Raw genomic sequence first — 10,431 nt, 5'->3', positions numbered from 1 at the left:
CAAAACAGATGAAAACAGAGAGAATACTCCTTTCCTATTACACTGTGACCAAGCCTGAAAGTATTTCACAGGGCTGCATGGGGAATGGATTTTTATGCTATCCAAAAGTTTTAGTAATTTTGAAAAATTTCCACCCCAAGTTGAGACCAATAGCTGAGAAAATGTTCATGTGCTTATAAGACAAAAACATTTTGGGGTCATCTTATATAATTCAGTCATTTATAAAGAATTACAAACTCTTTATATAGTACTAGCCTCTTCCAGCTAGTGACTTCAACTTAAACCTCTTTATTCATTTTGAAAATGTAGAAAAAAGATGTTTTGGTAATTTAACTACAAGGTGTTTTTTTGAGAAACACACCAAACACTCTCAAAGTCAGCTTTAGCTTCATCAATAAATCCCCTTCAAAAGATACCCAATGTGAAAGTACCGTTTGGAAATGCCTAAACAGTAGGAGAGCAGGGAAACCTCCTACTTTGCCTCAAAACCATTTAAAGGTTGAACTTTTTTCAACCTACTGCCTCCATACTAGTAACACAAGCATCGCTCAGAGCTCTGATCCTGGGGAACGCTCCTTACAAAAGGCTGCTTTCTGTTATATTTTTTGTGTTCACCTCAGAAAAGAAATACTCCACACAACCACGACTGAGCTCCAAGAGCGACTGCAGAGCCCAGCAGCTGGGGAAGAAGAGTCATGCTGCATCTGTTCAGGCTCTGAAAAGAGAAAGCAATTCTCAGTTCCCGTCATCTGACACCTCTTGCCACCATTACATTTGTTTTGTATTTTAAATAGAACGTGGTTAATGAACATACTTTCCACTACTCGATGCAACTGATAGTTTAACTCCTTGGGACCAGGCCTAAATCCCCAGAGAAAGGTCAAGCTGCTAAACACTGGTTCTTGGTAGGTAGCACTAGACACAGCAACTGGCATGTGGAACAGGCAGCCAACAAAACTGAGATGGAAGAGTCAGAAGGATTGAGGAGAGGTGGTCACCAAGTCCAAGGATATATGTGATCCTGCTCTTGGAAGAGACTGTATTCATTGAGTTGGCCGCTATCACACACATCTCCACAGCTGTTTCTACCAGGACAGGGATAGCCAAGAAGCCCATCCAAGACGGGGATTCATGTCCACTGAGCAGAATGCTCCTCCTGCAGTTCCCTGCTGTCTGAAGTCCAATGTCCCTCTGTCTAGCACTGCTCAAGGGTCTGGGTCCTTGGCAAGGAGAAGGTAGAGGCTGTTTTCTACTACTCACAGTGCTTTTCTTTGAATATATCCTAGACCCAAAAGGGTTTTCACAGAAAACCACATTATCAACAGAAACACCTCTTACATTCAGCAACTGAGCATCAGAAACATGGACACCACTCTTAAAAGGAACAACTATTTCTGCACTCTATCAACATTCTCCCTAGTCTTGGACTATATTTTAATTTATTTTAGAAGAACAATCTCCAGCCAGTGGGCAGTGCCATTCTGTGCAGAAATAGACACCAGACAGACAAGAAAGAAGAAAGGGGCATTTATCCAGGACAACGAAGCACAGCAGTCAGGTATGCCTGATGTATCAGAGTTGTTTACCAGTCTTACAGCACCTGAGTGTTGTACACAGTGCACTCCACTCATTGCCACAAGCTTGCTTGGGCAAAGGTTGCTCAGACATGTCCCCTCACAACTCTCTCTGTGCAGCTTTTTTTCCCCTCACTTCCAGGAGACACTAGTAATTTCTCCTCCCACCTACTAAGAAACCAAGGAAGTACAACAGCCACACTGTTCTTCCCTACAGCAAGAAGGAATGGATAGTCAATTAATGAGTTGACCCTAACACTGCAGGAGCCAGGGTATGTATGCACTGCCACCTCACTGCATCCAGCCAAGGCTATGAAGATTTGCTATCTGTTTGAAGACATGTCCAAAAAGAGAAGGCTCCAGAGAGACACCTTAAAGCAGTCTTCCAGTACCTAAAGGGGGCTTACAAGAACACTGGAGAGGGAGTTTTTACAAGGGCATGTAGTGATGGCTTCAAAGAGAGCAAGTTTACACTGGATATTAGGAAGATATTGTGAGGGTGGTAAGGCACTGCAACAGGTTGCACAGAGGATGCCCTGTCCCTAGAAGGGTTCAAGGTCAGGTTAGATGGGACTTTGAGCAATATAGTGAAAGTTGTCTTTGCCTATGGCAGGGAGGTTGGAACTGGATGATCTTTAAGGTCCCTTCCAAACCACAACATTCTATGATTCCAACACTTTTAGAAAATAGCAATATGTGATTATTTCCCATTATCGAGGTGCCTGACATCACTGTAAAACACCACTTGGGTCCTTCACACAGATCTGCCAGCCCTGACCCTCATGCTGTAATGGTAAATCCAAGAAGAGAAAATTTGGCAGACATCCTCTTTCTGGTGGGCAAGCCTGACTGTTCACATCACTAAGCCCCTCAGCCTTCATATCCCTGTTCTCTACACTACTACTGAGGTAATTTTACAAAGCCACTGTACATGTGATACTTCCATCTGAACAAACTCCACAATTGTAACTCTCCAGTGAAGTAAACTTGCTTCCACAGTAAAATATTGAATACCATTATTACAAGAACAATTGTTCCACTTCAGCAGGTTTTCAACCCAATCTCAAGCTTTAAACACAATGCATTCAAACACTCCTCTTCCAAGTACTACTTTATCGTCCATGCAGTCCTCCTGCAGATTTAAATCTACTCCCTTCTTTTGCTGGGGAGGCTGACTTTTACAGGCATACAAGGAAGGGTTCAAATGTGTAACAGAAAAGATGCTTCCTCAGTAAGCTGTTATTTCTCATTCATTTGATAACACAAATGTGATACTTTCACCTACACAGGCACTTACATTTACTTCAAAATGAATTCTGACATGTTGCTGAAAGTATCGAATTTCCCTCTCACGCCGACCTTAGAGATTAATTGGCACAGTACATATCAGACCATAGTTTATTAGTGCATTAAACTGAACTTTCCATTACCAACATCTATGATTTGGGAGGATGGTATAGATTAGTTCATAAACATTTAATTTCTCCGCCAGTGTAGCAACAATGGGTAGCAGCACTCCTAAATCAAACTGTTTGTTCTAAAGAAATGGCCAACCCTCTGGAAAGGCTTTGCACCAAAAAATGAATGAGGGAGATTGATAAAAGCAATAAAAACACATCTGTGCATTTCCTTAGCAACATGAAAACTATTTCAATAGGGATTATCCACACTGGTTAAAAGAAGGAGCAGTGATAATTATTATACTTTTAAACAGAAAAAATAATTTTCACTGTGTCTCCATAGTTTACATACACCATTTATTTCTTTAAGGTGTACAGTCTTCTGCTCAGTGAAAGGTATTTAGGCATGGAGAAATGTCACATGGTGAATTGCAGCCAGTGGCACGGCTCCAAAGGACCCTTCGGTGGTAGCTTTGCAATTCTCTCACTCTAAGCTCTTTCTTTACTCCTTCTCTCTTCTCCTCTCTTTATTTACTTCTTTTTTCTCTAAATCTCTTCTTTTCTTTATTCTCTCCTTAATCTCTTGTGGGTAACTTAAAACCAATGGTTTGCATTTTACTAAGTTGTGGCATTGGTGTTTGTCGGGTGCTTTAGTGAAATGCCTCTCCTTGGTTGTATGTTACCACTGTGAACCTTTTACCAAAATGCATATTTTCTCACTAAATTAAAAGAAGTCTCTTGGAAAGAAGCATGTAGCTTTTTCTCTTTACGCAACTTCAAGGTATCAAAGAGCTAAAGGCTCTGCAAAAGTTTGGGTGGGACCTCTTGAAGTCTTCAATATAAAAGTAATACTCCCAGCAAAGCTTAAGGCTTTGGGACTGAGGTGTTACAGTAAACAAAGTTTCTAAATTGTATTCCAGACTTCCTGATACTCAGGACTCCTAAAAAGTCTCTCTTCTCTGAGGGGAACTCCTCTTCCAGGCTCTCAGCCTCCGTTAACTGAACTCTTTTCCAGGGCTCAAACAAACATATGCTTTGCTGAATCCCAAACCCAGCAATATTAAGACAAAGCTACACCTCCTTCCAGGTAAAAGGGGTTAATCGCTTCCTATACTTTTGCTACAGAATCCTAAACCGGCCATCATTCAAGAAACAATGAGAACATTGTGCATGTTACCGTGCCATGCGCTCCTGGCACCACAGGGGAAATTGAGGATGGACATTTTATGTTCATTTCCTAGGCTGTTATGCTTCTTAACTCTATCAATTCAGAGACACAAAACCAAAATAAGTTCTCTTTCATCTTTCCAAACATCAGCTCTCTAGAATGTTTGCTCAGGAAAGCATTTTCTTTGGCTCCTTATGAGACAAAAACAGACACGTTTTTTACTCCATGCTACGCTGAACAGCACTATTTTTCAAGTTATTTTCCTTCAGGCAAATGACAGTGCTTATTAACAGTCTCATTAGCTTAAAAAGTGGTTTCAATTCAGAGTTTCTCATCTGTAACATTCCCGTCTATCTGAAGAGCTAAGTTTGTTTTTAGAAATGACAAATAAAACATCTCTCCCTTTGTTTAACTTCCAGAGTTTCCTCTGGTCTGTTCCTTGGTCATTCAGGAACATATCTGATCTTCAGAGCAAGGGTTGATGCTCTTACCTCTTGCACGTCTCCCATGGAATAAAAAACAGCAGCTGATTGAACATGTATGTGAACATGTGAAGGCCATACAGCAAGAACACATTTTCAGAAGAGCAGAACTTTCTTACCTTTTTGGCACATTTGCTAAGGTTGTGAAACAAGCTCTACAAGGAGGGCAGGCCAGTATCTGCATCAGCTCAAGTCACAGCCCCACAGACACAAAGCAGCCTTACTAATCACCACAGTGGGAATTCAGCCATCCCAACATGCCTTTCTACTTCCTCTGAGCTCAACACCTGCACCTGTGCAAGTGTGGTGCTTGACTAATTCAGGCTCTTGGAAGCAGTGGAGCACCTGTTAAATCCTTCTTTCCTCGGTGTAGATTAAACCCATTACATTATTTTACACATCAATTACATTAATTTGAGTAGAAGCTTCCGTCATACTATTCCTGCCAAATTTGGTGCTACTTTCTGAGACACAGGTAAATTCCCTCCCAGCCCCTTGCTGAACTGGGGATAAGAAAATATAATTTTCTTTTTGCCTGCATTAATAAGTCCAGTCACAGCTGAAAAACAGGTCCTGGTCTCAGTGTCTAACAAAATTAGCAAAAAGCATGTGAATGATTTCATACCAAGGGCTTAAACAGAGAATTCTCAGTCTCCTTCACACCACCAACTCTGAATTGGTGAGAAGATTTTTGGCTAAGGTCTAAGTTACGCTGATTTCAGCTGAAGACCTGTGGAGGAAATACTGAGTAGCTCATTAGAGCTACTGTATCTAAACCCCCAAGAATTGGTGCATGAAACAATACAACTGTATTCTGCACATTAAAAAAAAAAAAAAAAAGGTGTTAAAAGAGCAGAAAAGCAACACATTTTAGGACTGGCAAGCCCTGGCACCAAAGTTGCTTGGCACTTCTGAAGAAAAAGTAGTTCATGAGGACTGATCTCAGTGTTGTCTTTATCATTTCAGCTCTATTAAACCAGCCAAATGGAGCAGCTTTCTCCCAAAGACCAAACCAATAAGGAACAAGAAGTCTGAAGCTGTAAACATCAGTACTGCTTGAACAGAGATAGTTTAAAACACTATTTGGAGTGCTTAATGCCACCACACAGGATACCATTCATTTTGATTCTGATATAATAAAAAGTACAGAAGTATAGTTTCATCCTAAAGCAACCATAATACTGATTACACATACAGGTAGCAGCCCTTTTCTGGGACGTAGTGCCTCATTAGCACAGCCCCGTTTCATGTAATGCTTTCAACCTTCAGCAACACCATAAATTCATGCCTGCTGTGATCAGCAAGTGCCTTTATGTGCCTTTTACAAACTGGTGCTCTGATCCATGTTGCTTGAAAATCAAGTGCATTTTTAATGGTCTGCAGAACAACAGCTCTGATCAAGAGACAAACTTTGCTGAATTCTTCATAGCCCTCTTTGAGAGCTTTTACCCTGTGCCACATGCTAAAGTCAATGCAGATGGATGAACACCTGAGTGAGTAGCTGAAGTTTCCTTCTTTGGTGCCAGACTTAACAAATTCTCCCTACAGAGGAAACCAGGACTTCAGTCTGTAACTTCCATCCTCACTGGGAGCACTCCCTGCAACTGCTGCTCTTGAGCTTTGGTAGAAGGATTTTGAAATAATTTACTGAGAACTCGTACAATCCTGCTCCAAATCAGCACTGCTGCATGCTGAAAACTGCTGACAGCTACCTAACAGAGAAAGACATGTCTGCACAGGTTTCAGGTCAGCATCCTAGATTGACAACCCTTTTAAAACATGTTACTTTGAGGTTTCATGTTAAAAGACCTGACAAAACCAAAACGTGTCCCATGGTAAGATATTACCTGCCACCATCACCTTCAGACCTTCAAGTCATGTTCTCAGGTCATGAGACTCCCACACTTGACTCCCACGTGCCTCTCCCTGCTGATTCCCAGCTACTGCTGGACCTCATATGCAGTCTTTGGAGAATCTTTCTGTGGGACATTTCTGGTGCTCCAAGGCACATGTTGGAGGAGATGGCTCTCCTGCCAGCCTGTGCTCTGCCAGGACAGAGGAACGGGAGCTGGTTACCAGGAGCCCATGCCCTGAGGAGGCCCACTGGAAGGCACACACATCAGCTGCAGCCCGTGTCTCTCGGTCACATCATCTCACACCCACATGACTGACACTGTGTGACCCCATGCAGAGGCATGCTAAGGAGAGTTGCATACCAAGGGCAGAGTAAGCTGAGAGCTTTGCATCTTATTCCAGCTTGCCCTGTACTATAATGCCAACATTAAAAAGTTGATGATGGGCACACATGCTAAATTGGCACTGTGTTCTTGAAAAAAGACAGCACATCAGCTTTAAATAACCTATTCAGAAACCAAACCTCTAGGCTATTCATGGCTAACCAAACCTCTAGGCTACCTACCTTTATTTGCTAACTCAGTATTTAGCAAGGCCACGTGCTTTTTTTTTTCAGTAAGATAATGCTTTAAATTACATTCACTATAGTAAACATGTTAGACATTGTTCCCAGCAAAGAAGGCACTGAATATAAGTTCTTTCCAGCTGTAGCAATGATGTATTAACATTGAAAATCTTGAAAAAAAGGAACATAAAGGGTGGCTCAGAAGAGACTGCTCAACCAAACCAATTTGTAACAAAGCCCAGATGTCACAAAGTTCTCAGATTAGGGCAGTAACACACTGTAGGGGAGCCCACTGACTTGGTGTCTGCACATTATACTGGCAACACTTCTAATACCAGACGGGTGGATATTGCTAGTGCTGGGTATGATAGGGGGCACAGTGTTTACCACAAAGTAACAGAGATCTGAGCAGTTGGGAGTCTCAAATGGAAAATTTTCCTGCTAACTATGCAATATGGCAGCAGGAGAATTACTAATATGGGAGAATTTGCACCCAGTAACATAGGGCAAACCATATCCCTCTCCTGAGCCATGTGTACCAGAGGTTAGAAAGAAGTCACCAAGAACAGTGGAAAATAAGAATTAGAGGCTCAGTCTGTGACTTTGCCCACAGGAGGAATGGAGGTGAAGGGACCAGATTGCACGAGGAAGGAGTACAGCACTGTCAGTTATGCCAGGCTATGCTGTGTCTCATTAAAGTTCCATTAGGTTGTTGCAAGAAAAGCACAATTCCAAACTGGGAACAGCATCTATAAGAAGGCCAACAATGCATTTGCACTCTGCCCTGCTGCACTATCTACTTCAAGTCTGTTTTCTGCAAGAACATTTAAAAAAACCTCAAAAAACCCCAAACAAACAAAAACTTCCATCGTTCTTAATAACTAATTCTTTATAACCACACTTCTTCCCCCCAAAAAATGGTATGCAAAATGTCAATCTGCTAGCCAGTGGCTGTTTTGAGGCATTTCCTGATACCAGGAACCAATACTTGAAACCTGGACAAAGTTTACTTTTCTGTGGCTTAGGACAGGATCTACCATCTCTCAGCTCCCTTATCCCTTCACCCTGTGTGTAGGTGATGGGATATGTCCTGCTAGATTTTCTTGCTACAGCAAAGCTGCCAAGACTGTAAATGGGGTGACCTGGCATCTCTGGGAATGGGAATCTCCTTATCAGCCTCCTGTTTGCTAACAGATCTGAGACCAAAGTGCTGGGCTCACTCAGGAGCCTATACCAGTGTAAGGAAGGCATTTCCCAGGAGGCTGCTGTACCTGACAGGGCTTCGTAAGCATAGCCAAATTTTACCTCTGGGCATCCAAATGCGGTAATTCCCACCAAACTCTTATTCAGTTCTTCTCTCCCAACTGCCCCTGCATGGTTCCCTCCTGCCTACTCTGATATAATAATATGAGATCAGACTCCAAAATGAAAAAATAGCACAAGTTTCCAGGCTCCAACTGGTTTTGTAATGCAGGTGCTTCTGCCTGTAACTACAGACAGACAGACAGCACCGTGCATTGCCAGTATGTCACACTAAAAACACACATGTCCTTAGAGAGGCTAGGCTGCTTTCAGACAGGCCCATCCATAGGAATTCCTGTAGTGCCATCTCCTGGCTTAGGGTGCAGGAACACAGTAGTTGAAAACAGCACTGATCAAATGAAAGATTTTTTTTATATGTATACACTGAAAAAACTTTACAGCTTAGTTTAGGCTATGGATCAACATACAAAAACGTACAAACCATGGGCATTCTCTCAACAGATTTTGTACAATTCTCCTCCCAATAAATTATTAGCTTAAAATGATGAGGTTTTGAAAAATATCTTCTGAGCTGATCTGCTTTGTGCTTTCAGCCATTACAGTCTTGTCAGCATTTTTTTTATTTCTCAACAAACACCAAGGCTGTAAGGGTTGAAGACCCTTACAGAAGATTTATGGAGAGGAGATCAGAGCTTGGTTTGCATAGGAAGACTTTCCTGCCTAGAAGAGGCATCTTTCCCAAAGAGAGTTTTAGATGTTTTCTCCTCCTGCATTCCAGAGAAACGCTCCCTGGTACGAGAAAAAGGTAAGTCTTGCAGACATGTCATAGGCCCCACAGAGTGGGGTCCAGGGATAATAAAAGCCCTGAGAAGAACACAGGGTGTGTCTTTCCTCAGGCTCAGTGCTTGAAACACCCTTAAGAATAATGTTCTTTGAAGTCTAGTGTTCTCAACTTTGGAAATAAATTTTCCTACAATCCTTCCTCTGCCTGGCATTTCGGGGGTACCTGTGTATTATCTTACTTCACAAAGGCTTAAAACTTCCTTTTTGCTTAAATTTTTCATGCCATCTCATGACTCCAGAGGATAATTTCTGAGGGTTCCATAACACCACATGGGAAGCAAGGAAAGCATGTAAAATCACATTGATGGGGATTGTACACTGTTTTAACCCCATGTTAATCATAATGACGATGGGTAATGCCTGTTTTCTAGATATCAGTTATAATTAATCTATCAATTTGTGGTGGGGCCCTCTGGTGATCTAGTGGTTAGGATGCGGCGCTTTCACCGCCGCGGCCCGGGTTCGGGTCCCGGTCAGAGGAGTCCCCCGGGTAGATGGAGCTCGTTAGCCCTGTAAGGCCATCCATCTAAGAGAAGGTCACTCTAAAACAAACCTACGTCCTGAGGACCTCACTGCCACCGTCCAAGCTTGCTCGGCCCCGGCAGATGAACCTTAGGATTAAAGGGTGGGCTCAGCTCAGCGCACACTGTGTCTCACCTAAAAAATCCACTGCGCAGGCTCGAAGGGCAAAGACCCTTCCCAAATCTTCGTTCGCGAAGACTGGCCATATATATATATATATATATATATATATCTCAATTTGTGGTTTACGGTATTGTTGGTAAAAGAAGCGTGTAGGAGCTCCTTTCTCAGTGAAAGATGCCCATTTACAGCTCAAAACTCTCCCCAGATGGCTGACTCAGGAAAAGTATTCTCCGTCAGGGCTGTGCCCCATGCAGCAGGGTGACCACAGGAGCTGGAGGGACAAAGAACGACAAGCAGACTGTTAAACCTTTATCCTTTCCCCACCTCCAGCGATTTCCTTTTCCTTACAGTAATGCCCCCTTGATTTCGAGCTCCTCAAGATCTGAATAAGGGTTTGAGTCAAAATATAATTTATTTTCAGTACAGTTATGAGCACTGAAATAACTGGGGGAAAGGCAATTCTGTCAGTGGGAGATCATGACCACCTATTCATGGACTCAAAACAGACTCCAGACTCCAATGGAGGGAAGAACTGTGCATGAGGCACTAATGAGCACGAGAAGCAAGAGGTATAACTAGCAAATAGGGGGTTGAGTACTTATTAATAAGAAGGTTATGTAACGAAATGTATGCGTTT

General features: G+C 42.4%; 1 protein-coding gene across 12 annotated transcripts in view; it reads right to left on the bottom strand.

The window, feature by feature from the left end:
* Positions 1-10,431, bottom strand: part of CPS1 (carbamoyl-phosphate synthase 1) — a 337,480-nt gene that overhangs the window by 326,302 nt on the left and 747 nt on the right. For all 12 annotated transcript variants that reach the window (XR_004358089.1, XR_004358088.1, XR_004358090.1 and 9 more), the window contains one exon: positions 9,921-10,065. The gene's annotated coding sequence lies outside the window, so the exon portion shown is untranslated. The remainder of the gene's footprint in view (positions 1-9,920; positions 10,066-10,431) is intronic.

This window comes from Chiroxiphia lanceolata, chromosome 7, assembly GCF_009829145.1.
Source record: "Chiroxiphia lanceolata isolate bChiLan1 chromosome 7, bChiLan1.pri, whole genome shotgun sequence".
Lineage (NCBI taxonomy): Eukaryota > Metazoa > Chordata > Aves > Passeriformes > Pipridae > Chiroxiphia > Chiroxiphia lanceolata.
The sequence above is the reverse complement of the archived record's forward strand: the minus strand, read 5'-3'. Positions and strand labels throughout refer to the sequence as shown.